This window comes from Oryzias latipes, chromosome 7, assembly GCF_053564925.1.
Source record: "Oryzias latipes strain Hd-rR chromosome 7, Olatipes_Hd-rR_3.1".
NCBI classification, from domain to species: domain Eukaryota; kingdom Metazoa; phylum Chordata; class Actinopteri; order Beloniformes; family Adrianichthyidae; genus Oryzias; species Oryzias latipes.
Window position 1 is genome coordinate 18,173,526 of NC_136243.1, and position 19,475 is coordinate 18,193,000.

General features: G+C 40.0%; 1 protein-coding gene and 1 long non-coding RNA gene across 3 annotated transcripts in view; one reads left to right on the forward strand and one right to left on the reverse strand.

Annotated features, from left to right (window-relative positions):
* Window positions 1–8,084, reverse strand: part of LOC144981323 (cadherin-like protein 26) — a 28,134-nt gene extending 20,050 nt beyond the window's left edge. Inside the window, exons 1-2 of one of the 2 annotated variants that reach the window (XM_078950423.1) lie at window positions 7,987–8,084; window positions 7,010–7,085 (exon numbers count right to left, since the gene is read on the reverse strand). The gene's annotated coding sequence lies outside the window, so the exon portion shown is untranslated. Of the gene's footprint in view, window positions 1–7,009; window positions 7,125–7,986 lie in introns of both variants that reach the window. The other variant, XM_078950424.1, reaches the window with a different exon arrangement.
* On the forward strand, window positions 2,783–3,242 carry LOC144994084 (uncharacterized). Its single transcript, XR_013657486.1, has 2 exons — window positions 2,783–2,917; window positions 3,006–3,242. It is a non-coding gene; the product is annotated as an uncharacterized LOC144994084 (long non-coding RNA).
* Window positions 8,085–19,475: the final 11,391 nt, after the last annotated feature.

The window sequence follows — 19,475 nt, forward strand, 5'->3', positions numbered from 1 at the left end:
TCCAGGTTGTCCCCTGCCTTCGCCCACAAGTGGATAGGCTCCGGCAGCCCCGTGACCCCGAAAGGGAAAAACGGTTAAGAAAATGAATGATGAATGAATGAATGAAGCTGCATTTTTTGACTCAAAATTAAAATGAAAAAGCAATCCGCCAAGATGCTTTTTCATTTCCTTCCTCAACACTGCTTATTCTGTCACTTAATTAAAATGATAATGAAAATGGTATTTGACATTTCATTTTCAAAATGTTTTCTGGTTAATGTGTAGCATATTTCATTTAGAAATGTCTTATTCGACAATTAAAATGGATTAACAGAAATGCTTTTTACTTTTCAAAATGTAACTGCATCAAATGACTCAAAATTAAAATGAAAAAGCAATATTTCAAAATGATTTTTCCTTTTAGACTTAAAACTGCTTATTCTGTGTCATAATTAAAACGAAAATGCAAAGAGGGGATTGCATTTGCATTTTCACATCCACCCTGCGAACATTGTCTCAATATTCATTTCGAAAAAGCATTCCCAGCGAGGAGGCGGGGCGATGACGTCACTGCTTTCTCCGCTGTAGTTGGCTTGCGATTCACAGCTTCTGATTCTCGAGGGCACTAAAGGAACATTCCGCTGCATTTTTCGCATTAAGATCACCTAAAACCGCATCCTGTTCACAAACCGCTGGACCTGGACTGCTCAAACCTGGATTCCTGGATCTTAATGCGAAAAACGCAGCGGAATGTTCCTTCAGTGGCCTGTGAAGCTGTGAAGCGCAAGCCAACTTCAGCGTCGTCTGACCGCACACATTTAAAAACATATGATTGAGCAGGCCCTTAAATATAATCATAACTGTTATAAAAGCACATTATGAAGAAAGTCTCCTGCAGCTTCGCGCTGACTGCGTGTTGGTCCAACCAGCAAACGTTTACCACAGTGAAATCTGCTATCTGTTGATGGGGCTCCAGCTGTCATCAAACAGCAAATTCAGCGCGAAGCTGCAAATAAATTTGTAAATATGTGGGAATTACATCAGTCTTTATTTTTGTTCTGGACACCACTGGAAACACAAATTCATATGATGGTTTCTCAGATCGCAGCAACATTTCCGCCTTCGACAATCATTATCGGGAGCTTCGCACTCCGCTATGCGGAGGCAGCTGGCGGTCTGAAGAACAAAAGCTTGTCCGCAGGGCGTCCGAAGGAGGACCGCAGAAGGCGGACATGCTGCTACGTCGTCCTGAGAAGCTGTGTACAATCATCAGAAGTTGCCGCTAACAGAAAGCTACAGTGCTCCTAGCATATCTGTCTCTTAGCACGGACACACGGAGAAAGCAGTGATGTCATCGCCCCGCCTTCTCGCTGGAAATGCTTTTTCTAAATGAATATTGAGACAATGTTCGCAGGATGTAATATTGTTTTAATGCAAAAAGATTTCATGAAAAATCAATCGTTTATCTTTAAATATAAATAAATAAATAAATAAACAGCAAAAAAAAGTTGTTTAAAAAATAATGAAAAGTTTGATAAACTTGCTACTGATTCCATTCACTGAGCAAGGTGCATGATGGGAGCTTATATGATGCTGTTTTTGTTTTGTTTTACTAACTCCAGAGATGGTTGCACTAGATTGATTAAGAAACCATTTTCTTCTGCCTTTATTACGCGTGTAGTTTTTTGTATTTTTACCTTTTGTGTTTTCAGTTTGTTTGAATAAAACCCAAAGAGTGTAGGTTGGGCATATGGGAGTGCAGTCATTGTTTATGCTTTCTTGATATCCCTCATATTTCAGTCTGCTTAACTAGGTACAAAGTTTGCTCGATTGATCAATGCACTTGATCAAACTACCTAAACCTTTTACCATTACCCCTGTGATTATTGATAGATACCTGTTTGAGCTGTGCAGTGGTCAAAGTCCCCTCGTCCCCCTGAACCAACGGATTAACTAATGCCAAAAATCAGGATAAACAAGTCTAAAAGGTGTTTGAACGTAACGTTGAAAAGACGTCCAAACGGCCACACTTAAGCTACAATTAGTCAAAACACTGTAAGAGTCAGTTGACATTTATCACATGAAACCTTGCAACCACTGGATCTTTTTAAAATAAAAATACTTTTGATTTAACAAAGTTTAAATCCAAGTTCCATATCAAGCTAAAACTTGGATAAAATTACTTTATTTCAAAAGTTGTGTTGAAGGGTGGGCTGAAGAAGGTATTCCTCTGGGTATCCCTGAAAAACTCCTAAATGATTAGTCACATGCCCCTGTACGGATACTGTGGGCTTTTGGGTTGTCCAGACCCATAGAGGATTGTAAGGAGGAGAGGCTGCATCCTAAGAGGACAACAGGTGTGTCTTGCAGTTCCCTTGAAGCTCGTACGGCCACCTCAAGGGAAATGGAATGTACCAATGTTGTGCGATTGGTAAGTGTAACGTGAAGTATTTATAAGAATAAGTATTTGTAAGAATAATGTAAGTTGCGACGTATGCTTCATGCTGTCATGGGCTGTCCTTTTGCCACACTCTGGTCATTAGTGATGTCCCTGCAGTGGCACCCTGCTGAGGCTGCACAATGCTGCATGCATGGGGTGTGCAGTGGATTTGTAAGTGCCCGTTAGATGCTAACACAAACTATGCCCTGATTGCCCAATTTCTTGATCACTAACAGCCAGGCTACACAGGAGTGCTCACTTTGCACTTAAAAGCACTTGCTCCCGGCGGATGGCGCAGAGTTACCTGGGGTTAAAAAAAAAAGAAAAATGCGTATGACAGGCAGTTTCTGTCATGGTGCCTCTGTCAGACTCCTCCCCCTCCCCTCTCTGCTTGGTTCCCTGATTCAGCACAGCTGCGACCACTCTACTCATCTTCTCCACCTGCCTATTTAAGGAGCTCCTGGACCAGTATTCATCGCCAGTCCGTTGCCCCTGATGGTGCTCATTTTGGTCTTACGACTAGTAGTTCTTGCCAAGCTACCTTGTTCCAAGCCTGTACCTAACGTATCTTCTTACCTGTCTCCAGGAAACCCCAAACCACGGGTGGTCGCCTGAATCCGTCGCTATCTGGAACCCTCACTCAGTCTGCTTCACCGGTCTCACCACGAGCCTCTGCCGATCATCCAACTCCACAGATCTCCGCCGACGCTGCCCTACGAAGGGATCCACCAGTGACGCCACAAAATCCAGTCTCTCGTTGGGACCTCACAGAAACTGCTCACTCCCTAACTGTGCTGGCAATTAAATCTTCTTACTCACCTCACCAGCTTGCTCCTGTGTTTGCTTCCGGGTTCCAGCATCTGGGTCTCTAATGTTCTGGAGTCATGACAGAACGGACTGGCCCTAACCCCGACCCAGCTGACCCGGAAGATCTTCGTCAGACCATCACCCAACAAGGATTATTTTTGGAACTCCTCTACAGCGCCGTCACTCGGATCACTACTGTTCAAGAGGATTTGTTATCACAAACGAAAGGTACCACACAAACTATTACCGAACTAACCAAACCCCATGCTAGTTCCGCTCCAGGATCTTCCCTACCATTTTCCGGCAACACCGCTGCTTCCGCCTCCGAGTCATTCGCCGCTCCAGAAAACATCCGGCTGCAACCGGAACCTTTCTCCGGGGACGTGGAAGCCTGCGGAGGATTTTTACTGCAGTGCCAACTGATTTGTCAACAAGCCCCTCGTTATTATCAGTCGGACCTCAGTAAGATTACACTAATCATTAACTCTCTCAGAAATAAAGCTCTTCAGTGGGCCCAAGCTTACCTTTCCACCAACCCCATCAGCCAAATCACGTATGAACATTTCCTCCGTGAGTTTCGCCAGATTTTCGACCAACCACGCAAACAGGAGGAAGCTACCCGGCGGTTACTCGCACTAAAACAACGTAACCGACCGGTTAGCGATCACATTATAGATTTCCGTATTCTGGCGGTAGAGGCTGGCTGGCCCGATCTACCCCTGAAAGGGATCTTTTACCAATCACTCAACGAACAAATCAAGGATCACCTTTGCTCTCAACCCGAAGCGAACACCTTAGAAGAATTAATCTCCGCGGCGCTCCGTTCCGACATCAGGCTGCGGGAGCGACAAAACGAACGTACCCCAAAACTCCTACGTTCCTCTGTTAATCACGTCCAGCGCTCCGACACCCTCGCTGCTCCTAAATCTCCGGACGAGTCCATGAAAGTCGGACATTCTAAATTATCAGAGGGAGAACGTCGCAGACGACGTGATGAGGGATCCTGTTTTTATTGCGGTAATAAGGGTCATTTGGTCTCTTCCTGCTCGCTTCGTTCTAAGCCCCCGGGCCCCTCGCCAGATGACAGGCCGCAAGCAGTAACTAACTTCAATCATTCTGGTAAAGATTTTTTATTTGTCCCTGTCAAGCTTTGTTTAGATCTCCATGTTCACGATTCACGCGCCCTTGTCGACTCCGGGGCAGAACAGAGCCTTATTGACCAGCAGCTTGTTGATAATCTGTCTATCCCCACAGAACCTCTGGATAGACCTATCGAAGCCTCCGGGTTGGGTGGCCAGCACTTATCCCGCATCACTCATCGCACCAAACCCATCATGCTCGTTTCATCAGGCAATCATCGTGAGTCCATCCGTTTTCTCGTCACTCAGTCATCCCACACTCCCATTATACTTGGATTTTCATGGCTCAAGTTACATAACCCACAGTTTGACTGGTCCCAAGGATCAGTCATCAAATGGAGTCCATATTGTCTTGCTAACTGTCTACTGTCTGCCCTTCCCACGGTAACCTCCCGTAGCGCCAAGTGTCCTAGTCAGGTTGATTTGTCCGGCATTCCTCACTGTTATCATGATTTGAATGCCGTTTTTAGCAAAACTAAAGCCAGTGCTCTTCCTCCCCATAGACCATATGATTGTGCTATTAATTTACTGCCGGGCGCCCCTTTACCCAAGGGCCGTTTGTTTAACTTATCCGGTCCTGAGAAGACAGCAATGGAAGAGTACATCCAGGAGGCCCTCTCTCTGGGGCACATTCGGCCATCCTCCTCCCCTGTGGGAGCCGGATTCTTTTTTGTTGAGAAAAAGGATAAATCACTCAGACCCTGCATTGACTACCGGGAACTAAACCAAATCACCATAAAGGATAAATATTCCCTGCCATTAATCACCTCGGTTTTTGATTCCGTCCAAAAGGCCCGAATTTTCACCAAGTTAGATCTCCGGAATGCCTATCATTTAGTCCGCGTTAAGGACGGTGATGAATGGAAAACTGCCTTTAACACTCCTCTCGGGCATTATGAGTATTTAGTCATGCCCTTTGGTCTCACCAATGCCCCGGCAGTTTTCCAAAGGTTGGTCAACGACGTCCTTCGCGACTTCATTAACCGGTTTGTTTTCGTCTACCTCGACGATATCCTAGTTTATTCCTACGATCAGACTCAACACGAACACCACGTCCGTTTGGTGCTAGAAAGACTGCTAGAAAACCAGCTCTTTGTAAAACATGAAAAGTGCGAATTCCACGCCTCCACCGTACAGTTTCTTGGCTACATCATCGAGGCTGGCTGTATTCGTCCGGACCCCTCAAAAATTGAGGCAGTTACTAATTGGGACCCTCCGGAGAGTCGTAAGAAGCTACAGCAATTTCTAGGCTTTGCTAATTTTTACAGGCGATTCATACGCAACTACAGCAGCATTGCCACACCTCTGACACGCCTTACCTCCACTAAACTCCCTTTTGTCTGGTCCTCCGAAGCTCAACAGGCTTTTGACAAATTAAAGAATCTTTTTGTATCTGCTCCTATCCTCATCCAACCGGACCCCTCACGTCAGTTCATAGTCGAAGTGGACGCCTCTGACTCTGGGGTAGGAGCAGTTCTTTCCCAGAAGGAGGAAAGCTCTGGCAAGTTGAAACCTTGTGCTTTCTTTTCCCGTAAATTGTCCCCTTCAGAACAGAACTATGACGTTGGAAACCGGGAGCTCCTAGCTATCAAGCTAGCTTTGGAAGAGTGGCGTCACTGGTTGGAGGGAGCCGAGCAGCCATTCATCGTGTGGACAGATCATAAGAACCTGGCCTACCTCCGCTCGGCTAAAAGACTCAACTCTAGGCAAGCTCGTTGGTGTCTTTTCTTTGACCGCTTTAATTTTACCATCACCTACAGACCAGGCTCCCGTAACATCAAGCCCGACGCTCTCTCTCGGAAATACAGTCCTTCGGAGAACACTCCCTCATCCATCATTCCGTCTTCATGCATCATCGGTAGTGTCACCTGGGATATCGAAACTAAGGTACTTCAGGCCCAGACTGGGGACGCTAACCATCCACCCGTACCCAGGGGAACATTGTTCGTGCCAACTCCCCTCCGTCCAGAAGTTATTTCCTGGGGGCACACTTCCCGTGTGGCATGCCATGGTGGGGTTCATAGGACCCTCAACCTCCTTCGCAAGAGGTTTTTCTGGCCGTCGATGGAGAAAGACGTACGCGAGTACATCTCGGCATGCACCACCTGTGCCCGATCAAAGACGTCCTCCTCGGCCCCTGCAGGGCTACTCTATCCTCTTCCAACGCCTAACCGACCCTGGTCCCATCTAGCTATGGACTTCGTCACCGGGTTACCCCCATCCAAAGGTAACACCGTCATCCTCACGGTTATCGACCGGTTTTCCAAAATGGCCCATTTCATTCCACTTCCTAAATTGCCCACCGCCACTGAAACCGCTGATATTATGGTCAATCATGTTTTTCGCCATCACGGTATCCCTATGGATATTGTCTCTGACCGTGGTCCCCAGTTCATTTCCCAAGTCTGGAAAGCCTTCTGCACGGCCTTAGGGGCCACGGTCAGCCTCACTTCTGGATATCACCCCCAGTCCAACGGCCAAGCGGAGAGAGCTAACCAGGAACTGGAGGCAGCACTCCGCTGCCTGGCGGCACAGAATCAGCAGGACTGGTCCCAATACCTCGTGTGGATTGAGTATGCCCATAATACTCATCCCTCCACTGCTACTGGGATCTCCCCTTTTGAGGCCGCCCTCGGGTACTCACCACCTCTGTTTCCGTCACAGGAACTGGACTTGGCAGTGCCTTCCGTCCAACATCACATCCAGCGGTGCCAACGCATCTGGCACATTGCAGAAACCAGATGGGTATGAGCACACACCTAAGCAAACATCTGTGTTTTTAAAGAAAATATTTGTGGAAAAAGAGGTCTTTTGTAGAAAATTCCCCCCTGCTATTAAGTTTTTCAAGAATAAAATATTTATTTATCTAACAAGTGAGCCCCTGGGTTCATTTAAAGATAAAACATTTTATGTTTATCCTTCTGTTTTTGTCACAGAAAAAGAAGTCTAGACAGCTAGATGGTCAGATGGACTCTACTACAACAAAAAGAAAACATGCACACGTACTTGCTGAATAAGTTATAAATGTAAACTATCTGTATTCACATAAAATGACTATTTATTTAGAAAACAAAAAAATGGTTTGTTGATGGATAAAACAACTTTTTTGTCTTTTCCAACTCATCTCCAACTGAGCTGCTTGGATATTAAAGAAAAAAGAATCGTGTTCTGTTTAGCATTAACCTTACAGATTCTCCCACTCAGAGTCAGAAGAGAGACTGTCTGACAAAATTTACCTTTACTGAAAAGCTACCAAGCAGGGCAAAACCTTTTTTAATACAACTTTTCTTTTCTTTTTTGGTGAATTTGCCTGCAGGATTCATGTGATACACATTGCAGTTCAATCAATAAGTATCGTATGCATTTAAAAACCACAATCCTCCCATTGAGAAGAGTGTTGGAATAGACTACAGCATACCTTTGGGTGTATGTTTTCTGTATTTTGTAAGAATACACTTTTTGAAGTAATATTTTCTACACTGAGCATGTAGGCTGATTTAAATACAACAACAAGTAGAATTATTAACCTTTAAAGATTATTGCACCCATACATTGAAACACTATATTCTGTGCAGGTGTGTGACTATAAGAAAATATAAGAAAACAAAAAGTCATGCTTACCAAGAGAAACAGAAAAACAGTCCTCATCTTGGTTTCCACTGCCTGCTATTCACTGTGGGAAATGCCCCAGCGGAGCAGAAAGGATTTTGAAAAAAAACATGGGTGGAGACAATTCCACTCTGCCTCCAGGCAGCAATTGACCGACTGTTTAAAACGCAAACCTGTTTGTTGGTGCACCTTTTTAGGCTATTTGGTGAAATTATAACTTTAACTCTAGCTTCAATCAATAGAAAGACATTTAGAGCTGGAAACACAACAGGTTACAGAAGATTTTTTTTTATGTAAATGCATTTCCTGAAACTGAGCATGCTCAGAAGAACCTCTTGACTCAAGTGTTAATGTTACCATGTTTCCGTGTTCCGTGGAGCTTTCATTAAGAGAATATATTTCATCTGTACTGATCAATAAAATACCATTCATGATAATACATGCTTTTAACCCATTAAAGAACAAGATGCAGAAAAGATGCAATTGAGGTCAATTAGTTTGTTTTAACACAAATCTACATCGTGTCTTCAGTATGTCAGTTCTGTTCTATTTTTATACCTCTTCAAAACTGATGGGGAAAAGTAAAACAAAGCTGGGATAACAAAAATCTATTCATATGTATGTTTTTTAAGGTTGGTCCCCATTTCAAAGTATATAATTGGGCTGATCAAAAACGTTATTCATATATATTATAGACAACAATTTGTTTTAAATCTGCATGCTTTAAGCACTGATGAACTGTGAGCATAACTTGCAGTTGTTACACAGTAGTTTTCTTTAACAGGTTGTGTTAAAGAATTCTGGGGGGGAGAAATATCAACTGAAACCTAAGAACTGCTGTTGGAGCTTCTCAAAGAACATTTTTGGCAAAAAAATAAGCTGAGGTGCTCCTCTTTAATTCAGCCTTAGGGTAATTAAAGATCAAATTTGTTTTTGCAGGAAACAAGTTTAAGTTCAATATGTGAAGCCTGAGAAAAAAGCAAGATGTTGGATTTTTAACATTAAAAGTGGTTTTATCTCAACTCTTACCTGTGTTGAATTTTTTCTTGAAAACAGTCTTTACCAAACAAAGACAAAATCATAAATCCATTTATTTTCTATACCCGCTTATTTCGCTTATTTGACATTATATCTTTTCAAATTTCCAAAAGATTCCAGCTTATTGGCCCAGTGTGTCTGCCCTGAGACTGGAAGGTTGTGAGTTCAAATCCACGGCCAAGCCATACCAAAGACTGGGACCCAGTGCCTCCCTGCTTGACATCTACTGTAATAACTCCTGAGTGTGGCTGTTACTGCAGCTCACCGTTCCCCCAGAAGATGGGTCAAATGTGGAGAGCAAATTTATAGGTGCGTGACTACTAATGGTATTTTAGTTCAGTAGTTACCTGAAGCTGGTTACTTATGACAGTCAGAGAAAAATATTTAAGTTAAGTTGTGATGTACGGTTCATGCTATCATGGGCTGTCCTTATGCCACACTTTGGTCATTAGTGATGTCCCCGCAGTGGCACCCTGCTGAGGCTGCACAATGCTGCATGCACGAGGTGTGCAGTGGATTTGTAAGTGCCTGTTATATGCTAACACAAACTATGCCCTGATTGCCCAATTTTGTGATTACTAACAGCAAGGCTACACAAGAGTGCTCACTTTGCACTTGAAAGCACTTGCTCCCGGCGGATGGCGCAGAGTTTGCTGGGGTAGAAAAAAAAAGAAAAATGCGTAAGACATGCTTATTATGTCTCACCCACTTTTCCATTACAGTGATCCCTTGCTATATTGTGATTCACCTTGCTCTCACGAATTTCTTTCAACTTTAAATACATTTTTATCAATAAGGCACTATGTTTTGCATTCTGATTGGCTGTTAATCTTGTCAATCAATCTCTTTTTTGCTGTTTTGTCTCTATAGAGATGCTCCACGTGCAGCTTGACAGAGTTACATAAGTCTTCAGGCTTAAACATATGATCCTACTATCAACTATTATTTATGGAACTTATCCCCTTGATACGATAACTGAGAGAACAATGTACTCACCCTTATGTGTTACTTAAGTGTTCACTACAACCTGTCGCCCCCAGCATGCCCGAAGAAAAAATTTGCATGAACATTTTTGCCGTACGGGCTCTCCAGGTTATCTTTGATCTTAAAATTTTGTGCGGATCACATCTGTGCCTCTTACAGATTTGCCCATTTTTCACCTGCAGACAGCCCATATCCACCTTTAAGGGCAGTTGTGACTAAGACATTACTATGGTATCTTTGCTTGCCAAGTACCGATGTGTCCCTCGTGTACTGTCGCCACGGCTTCCACTAAAATTGAATATTAAATGTGCCAGGTGTTTGGTGAGAACATAAAACATAACTTTCGATCATTTCAACAAAGAACCTGACAAGCCTGCAGGCACCTGAGGTGGCAAGTGTTGTGCTCTAACCTTGAAAAAAGCATTCAGTCAGACCACTTCAAATTTTGGGAAATATGGATTCATGCCTGTTGTGCTCTTCTGTTCTCACTCAAACTAGGCAGGAGCATCACCTGAATAGATTAAATAAAAACCCTTGTTTTTAGTGAGAGTTTGACTCCACCTGGTTTGTTCCTTGTTGCAAATTCTGGACATTCTTTGTCTTCTTTGAACTCTTTGTCACAGCCAAAGTGAAAGGGTTTGTATTTGGTTGACTCCAGCCCCTGCTGTTTTAAATTAAGAACTTCCAAGTACGGCCACTGGAAAGAGCAGTTAAGACAAAAGACAGAAGTGGTGAAACTGGGCTTTATTGAAAGACTGGAGTCTCCCAAGCTTAAACATCTATTCCTCCTATCCTTCTAAGCACCCAAATAACATTGTACATGAATATAAATCCTTTATTCCAGTTTTTCTTGTATGACTTAGATTCTTTTTTTTCTTTCAAATGGTCTCAAACAAACTCATTTTAAAAATCAAATGGCCTAATATTTATGCAAAGAGTTAGCTATAGCGGATGGCTCAGTTTACTGAGTGCATGACTGACACGCAAGAAACTAGGGTTTTCTGCCCAGGGCGTGTGATGAGCTTCATCAAGTGTGGGTGCATCAGCAAAACCCTATGGATAACTATGTAGCAACAAGAAGTTCTGAGTCTGGGTGCCCTGTGCCACTCCCCAGCTTGAATAAAACACAGAGTTGTGACAGGAAGGGCGTCCAGCATGAAAAATTTCTGCCGAACCACATGTGCGAAAAGTGAAAGTTGCTTCACTGTGGCTGAAACAACAACAAAATATACTTAAGAACTTGATAGTGCTCTAAATAATAACCAGTTATTAGGACCCCAATGGAACACCAATTATACTAAGATAGGGTATAGTTCATTTAAATCCATTTCCTTTCATTTTGACAGGCTGTACTTAAAAAGACAGACATATAAAGGTATTTTAGTCTAAAAGAGAAGTTCAATTCAACATGTTCCATTCGAGATGAGCAGCGATGTGGTAGCTGTACAACAAAATTAAAAGTCTTTAAAAGCGTTTATGGTTGTAGTGTAACACATTTACACACTTACTTGGATCTTAGACACAGTTTGTAGTCATAATATCAGTACCAGTAAGTCACCCACTTCCCACATGATCATAAATATTCCACTTTTAGCTTTCAGCTTGAATTCCACATGAGGGGAAGATTTGTTACCTGAACAACTGAATTGAACTTTATTTATCTTGCAGAGGAGAAATTCACCAACATAACAGAGGATTATTTTTTTTATTTTTTTACAGCTAAAGTTTCTCATTTGGTCAGCAAACAAGCTGACAAGAAACAGCAGTGCACCTAGGAAAATGCAGGGACAAAAGTGAGTGGAACCAAACTTGTAAAACAGGCGGAGCAGGAAACCTCAGAGCACAGTACAGCTGCGTTCAGTGTCTACTGCTTAACAGCTTTGAAAATGTAGTCAAATGGGGTAACAAGTGTGCACACGTTAATACTGTCAGTTTTTATGACTGGTTTTAACTTCAGCAGATACCACCAGAGAAAGAAAAGCTTCGGTTTCAAGACCAGCAACTGAGTCAGCACATTTTAATGTGTTTCATGTCAACTTTTTACGTTGGTTTGTTGATAAGATTTAATGGAAATAAGTAAATAAACATAATAAAAGTGTTTAAAAGCGTTTATAGTTGCAGTGTCACACATTTACACACTGACTTGGATCTTAGACACACTGTTTGTAGTCATAATATCAGTACCAGTATGTCACCCACTTCCCACATGATCATAAATATTCCACTTTTAGCTTTCAGCTTGAATTCCACACGAGGGGAAGATTTGTTACCTAAAAAATTGGAGCTATAGGAGCCTATAGGCATGCATATAACAGATCAATATGCTATATGATTGGAAAGTCATTATGTAAGAGAAATAAAAATAAAACCGTATATGTTTTGTTTCCCACATCAGTCAAAAACTTGAATTTTGACAAAACCAAAAAAGAAGTCCTGGTTTTCATGCAGCATGCCTGCACTTTGACCTTTGAGTCTGTTGACCTTTTGAAACAAATGCAGTCAGTTTGAAGCATTAATGTTTATTTTCAGACATTTTGCACCTTGAGCAAATATGTCAAACAACAAAAGGAGAAACACTTGTCTTCTAATCTGTAGAGCTCATAAAGAAATCAGGTTCTTACAAGAAGAAGTGGTTTGTTTTACTCGACTGCATAATCGGGTCACTATAGAGGAGGTCATATAGCATGTATAGTACTTCTTATCAGTGTCATTTTGTCTTTTAAAAATGGTTCATGGAACCAAGCTCACTTTCCAAGAACACCTGTTTTCCTACTTTCAACAACTCACTCGTGGCAACTGAACAACTCTAATTGGGAAATGAATGCCAAGGGTCTTGCTCAGGGGCATGACAGTAGGATTAATCCTACCCAAACAGATGCTTGACCTGTGACCAAAAGCACATTTTCCTACCCGGTCCTCTTTGAAAACGTTTTGATGGATTCAAATGGCTTTTTCATTTACAGTTGTAATTCTACACATTTTACAAAGGAATGAAGTCCAGAAAATCCTCCATAAAGTGCTGAGAATCTGGTACCAAATGTATGGCTTCCTTGAGAAAACTGATCAGTCCCACTCACTCTCCCACCAAAGTTTTGAACCCTGATTGCTAGAGTGGATCTCTTTGCCGGACTAAAATGCATCATCCAGTTTCATACAAACTTATCACTCGCACAACCTGTTTGCCAGCTGTCTCTTCATGCTACAAGTACAGATTTGCATATTAACTTGAAGGTGTGTTACCAATCTCAAAAGTACATGTGTGGTTCATGCAAAGCATCGTAATTTTCTGATGAGAACACAGGCTAAAGAACATTACCTAAGTTTCACAAAATTTCCATTGGTGGAAAAAAAAAACATCCTTTGACATCATTACCTCATTGTGATAGACTGCAGATCCGCCAATTATACTTTCTAAAGTCTTGAAATCACACTTTTCAGTATTTATCACATATTTGTCACATCCAAAACAACACAAAGAAATTGATAATTGAAACAGGCGTGGAAAACAATGATGATAATCTAATTATCATTTTTTTCTTGCACAACATTTGTAACCAATTATTGCAATCAAACAACTTCTATAACCGTCAGTTAGATGTCTGCATCTCTCAACAGTTATTTTGGACCACACCTTGTGGGTAAACAGCTCCAATTGTCACATGTTTGCAGCGTGCCATCTCCACATAGTATATTTCAGTTCCTGTAGATCAGGTCCTTACAGCAGGCCACTGTGGGATAATCCACTGCTTTGGATCTCGCCATTCTTGGATGTTTTTTGGTTGACCCATGATCTCCAAACTTTGACCAAGTTTTCTGATTCTTGACAGCATATTGCATATTTTGCAGAATGCCCTGTTCCTCTTTATGTAACAGTAAGAACTTTATTTTCTTGTTACGCTTCTTTAGTTTTCTTTTTTCTTTTGCATCTGTACGTAAAGTTGCTGTGCTTTAAAGATGACTTTCCCCAATAAAAAGAACCAGCTTTCTCTCCTCTTTCTATAGAATTTTCTCCAGAAGCTTTGTTGCTTCTCTCCAGCTTTCTCTCCTCTTTCTATAGAATTTTCTCCAGAAGCTTTGTTGCTTGACAATATTATTTCTGTTCTAACTTTTTTGATATTTTGCTTTCAACAGTAGCGACCTCAATAGTCCTCTCCACAATATCCTCTTTATGTAAAAGAGTGAGTTGGTCGGACATTCACTTACTTGGACCTTGAGCTCAACATTGACAGTTTGAATGATGCTCTGGAGTCTTTACCTAGCAGTCATATACTCTTTAATTTGTCAACATTTTCTTAATTTGCAGACCCAGTTCAGAGTTTATTGTCTGTAGAGCCGCCATGCTTCAGAGGTAGTGTGGTCGACCTCTGATCGGTAGATCACACTACAGATCCTACATTGCCCCGCCTTTGTTTCAAAGTGTCCTTGGGGAAGTCACTGAACCCACATTGCTCCTGGTGATCATAGGGTGCACCCATGTGTTTGGCAACAAAGTGTGAATGTGTGTTTAAATGGGACTTTGACTGTGAAGCGCTTTGGGCCTTCTAAAAAAAATATTAACATAAGTATAGGTTTTTACCGTTTAATAATTTCAAGTGAAAAGGAACATCAAGCTGCTAGAACATCAAGTCTTTCCTTTTGACAAGCTCATTTGTGATTTTGAATTATGCCCTCTTATTAATCACTTATTACACATGGAAAGACATCTGTGATGTTTAAAAAAAGAAAAAACATAACGTCATCTTTTTTCAAGCCAGCCCAAGCCAGTTTTACTATTTTAGTTTCTTAAAAAGCTGTTGAAGAAAGGTTACGGCGTTGGTCCTTTTGATAAGTTTACTCCATTTCAAGGTTAATTTATGAAAATATGGTGGTTTGGTTCATATCTAACATATTTTTCTAAGTTTTATCAGATTCACAAGGACATTGTGACTCTTAGCACATGCATGTAGCACGACTTTAAAGTTTTCACAAACAGCAATTCATTCAAAAAGATGTGTATTATTTTGTGAATTCGTTTGAACTTTTATTCTGGATGGATTTTTTTCTTCCAGTGACTTTTGTTCATTTCTGTGGGTTCTAAACCAGTGATTTCCAGAGAAATGTGTGCAGGCTGGAGGACGGTTGTCCCTCAGGCAAGAGGAGAAATAAAAGAGGAGCTGAACGTGTCGTTGCAGGTGAGCGGAATGATTCACATTGAGAAGTTTTTTTTTGGCATTTACTTTTAGATTGCCACATAGTTTTGTAAAGCTAACAGAGGTACAGGGCATGTTTGCACAGAGGAGCACAGTGAGGCTCAATCATGCTGGAGTTTTCGGTCTATAAGAAAGAAATGTACACATAAAGCCAAAGAAAGTTATAGATAAAAGTCATTCTCTTTACTTACCATTTACTTCAACGGCAAACATCCACCAACCTCTGCTGTCTCCTTTTTTTTCTTGTTCAAAAAAGAGGGAAAAAGTTGAAATGGGAACAGTACATTTAAAAAAATACATAGTTATGTGGAAATAAATTAGAAAAGAAAAGAAAATACCAGAAGTATTTTTAAATAAGAATAAACAGATTTTTTTTTTAACTGCATCTCCCATCATTAAAATGTAAAAATATGAGAAATTAAATACCAAAAATTGTTATGTAGATAAAAAAGTCAAAATGTGTTCAACTAAAAAAAATGCATCTTTATATTTCAGTGAAGAAAAAATGCTACTCCACATTCATTTTTAAATTCTGTTACCTTTTACAGAACCCCAAATCTTTTCCTTTTAGCTGCTTCCTGTGGAGTTTGAACTGTGAAGGTTTTTCACCTTGTCTAAATGCCCCCCAGTGGGTTAAGGTTAGGGTTTTCACCTTGTCTAAATGCCCCCCCAGTCAAGTAATGTTAAAGAACTTTAAGTGAATTTAGTTAACATGAACCACCCTTTAAGAATTCTTACTTCTCACCTTGGAGAGCTGTGCCTACAGTTGATATTCTTTTAATACATGCCAATTTGGCTCACTCCCTCAAAGAACCATTTGGTGATATTCACCCCCCTATCCTTCCCATGAGGCTTAGTGCCAATCTCAAATGGAATGAGTTCAAACTTTTTAAATCCATGACCCAACAAGTCTTGGGGCAGACCCTTTTAGTGAGTCAGTAAATGTTGAAATGTCAACCTTGACACTTTTTTTCCTTGTTTACCCACTGCTTCATTTCAGTGTGAGATTACAAGCCTGATAGAGGTTATTTACACGAATACATTTGGAGTGGAATCAACTTAATTGCCCTTTCTACAGTAACTATGTAGGCTTATAACCTCCAGCGAGGAACGATCAAGGAGAGCAAGTTCAAAGCAAGTCTTCATTTTCCATCAACTCTTAACCTGTGACTTCGTAAGAAGTGTAAATTTGTATTCTTTTTCTTTGTCTTTTTTTTTTAATGACAACATCTTTCTTGAAAAATGCCATATGCTCCTTTAGTTCTCGGTGCTGTCAATCAAAATAAAATAAAAACTAATTATTTGGGGTTTTTGTAGGGTGTGGTCTGTTCTTTCAGTGTGTATGTCATCCTACATTTTTAATTTTTTTACAGTTTTATTAGTAACATTTGATTTCCATCTTGTTATATCTAAAAGTACCAAAAACTAAAAAAAAAAACAAGTTGATAATTATTCAAACCCAAATGTCCAGTGAACAGTATTTCTGGTTTAACAAACAGAAAAAGAGTTTTCAGTATCAACAAAAACTGTATTTTAAAGTACAAAGGTGGAGCAGGTAAACGCTTGACACTGTAGTAACTGCATTATTTTGTCTAGTCAATGTAATTATAAGCCATAAAGTTGAATTTCGGTTGGGATTTCTCTGCATTTAAATGTTAAGTGTAATAAAAGTTACATTCAGTGTTTAAACAATGAAACGGATCACATTGACATAATTCAGTTTGACCTGGTGCAAGATTTGTGGGGAAAACAAACAAACACGAATATATGTAACCAGCCAAAACAAAAATGCACAGATAAACTGGATATGTACAGGCGGGACATTTATCATGAGCCGTCTAAGAATCAAACAATTCATTTGTAGTGGATTAATGTAGCTTCTTTTATAGATTTACTTTCTAAAACCAATCTTTAATCCTTTTTTGTTACACAAAAATGCATTCAAATGCCTTATCCCATAAAAACAGTGTCACTTACTGTCACATATTTAGTCAAAAATCATTTCATTATTGTCAACGGACAAAATCATGCATAGCTAATTTCTTCATCATATGGAAAAACCCTTCAATACAATTATATTTTGATTGTTTGAGATCTTGTTGAAAAATGGTTTTAAATCTACACTTGATTATGACTTGTAGATGTGGGAGTTTTTCAGTGTCACTGAGTTTAAGTCAATGACAAGAACCATCATCGCCTCAACCTGCCATTGTAACCTTGTCATTGTTCCAAAAATGTTGCTTGTGCTAGCTTTCCAAAATTCAGGGCCACACCCAAAAGATTTTCCTTCCTCGTGCCAGAGGTTTTCAGCCCTCAATCACATGTTTGTACGTCTCACAACAGTCTCCTCAAAATGCTTTTATTCTCTGTGAGTGAACAAAGCGAACTTGTGTATCTGGATTGTGCAGTCCTAAGTATAAAAAAATGATTTAAAAGGATAAAAGCAACAGATTTTTACTAAAGCGGACTTGCCGGACTGTAGCCAAACAAGGCTCTGTTCTTTCTTTGATACACTTGATAAACCAGTTTAGTGTTAAGCTGGCTCTCAGGACTTGATCCTTCAATAAACCTTAGTATTAGCAACCAAGCTTTTCATGCATCATTTCTTGTGTAGAAGTGGATCTTTCTTTGCAGAAATCCAATTCCAGATGTTCCCTGCTGGTAATATCCATTTTCTTAAATGTTACACATGTAATTTGCAGAAAACAGTGATTTATTTTGCTAATAAATTAATAAAGAATAGAGTCCTAAAACGCAGAATGCAAGACACATTTATTTTTTCTATTGTCAGGATCATCTTTATGGGTCAAATTCTGCTTCAGTTTAGCCATAACAACCTACATTGCCATCAAATTCTTGTTAATTTCAAACAGAATAGTAGATTTATTGAAATTATGAGGACTAGTGAAACTTAAAATATCACTCATCATATTTAAAGCCAGAAATAACTTACTTCCAATGAACACACAACAAATGTTCAAGGACAGAGACGGTGGTCACGAGTTAAGAAATCAGTTGAACTTCGAAAAGCAGTGCATTCGGACAAAAAAAAAAAAGAAAATGTGCTTATCAAATTGTGGTGTGGATTTATGGAACGGACAGGATGAAGGTTTAAAACAAACCAAAAGTTTATATGTATTCAAAAAACCTACAAGATGTCACTAATGGAACCCTAAAAAGCCAGAACTGCTCAATAAAAAAACAAAAAATGTCACTTCTGCGTAGGTGCTATGCAGAATGTAATGTGAACGTTTTGAACTAAACTGTAAATAGAAATACACACAGAAGCAGGTGTTGTAAAAAGGGATGGGATCATACAAGATTTCTCTTTAACCCACACTGTCTTGTTTTATCTGTCTAGTTTTAACTTGTGTTTTTATTTCTTTTTGTGTTTGAAATAATGAAAAAACAAAAGAAATTTGAAAATAGATTTGGAACCAAATGTGTGTTTACCACCGCATGTAAAATATGTCTAACGAGATAAAACATGACGATGTGTGCACTCACTATCTCTGAAGTCATGCATTGGAATGAGGACAGTGAAAATTTAAGCCTGAAGTAGGAAAGGAGATTGACAAAATTACTATAGCTGAGTGAAAGTAACGTTTGAAGCTCTGTTGGCTGATCCATTTGTCAATCAAATCCCCAGAGTTGTATTGTATGAAAAAAGTATAAAAAAAACTAAAAACAAGAATGTAAATAGACTAAAAACAAGAATGTAAATAGATTTGAGTTTACTATATTTTTTATGATTGGAGCCAAAAGGTATGTTTGTAACGTTTGAGTGTGTGTGGACAGGCCCCACTCCTTTTAGATTTGTTATACGTCTGAACCTGACCATAATGATTATAATCATCCAGCAACTTTTTGCTTTATAATGCTTTACAATCCTTTATACCCCCCCCCCCCCCTTCTATAATCACCCTCCTATCTCCCTCTCTTCTTCCCTTCTTCTCTTTTCCATCCGGTCCAACAAAAAACTGTCACAAATATAATTTATATGAATAAAGTTTAGTATAAATTACAAAAAGGGGTTTATTCTAATTCACCTCGTGTATCAGAAGATTCATAACCCCACACTGTAAAAATCTACAAGTTGACTCAACTTAAATTAATTTGTAACCTGCCTGCCTTAAAATTTTGATTAAAGCTAACAAATTATTTAAAGTAAATTCAACCTATTTGTTTCCCAAACTTAAAAGATCAAGTTTATATCACTTATTACTTTAAGAAATGTTTTTTAAAGTTAAATAAACAAATATTTTTATTGCATCAACTAAGGAAGTCAAG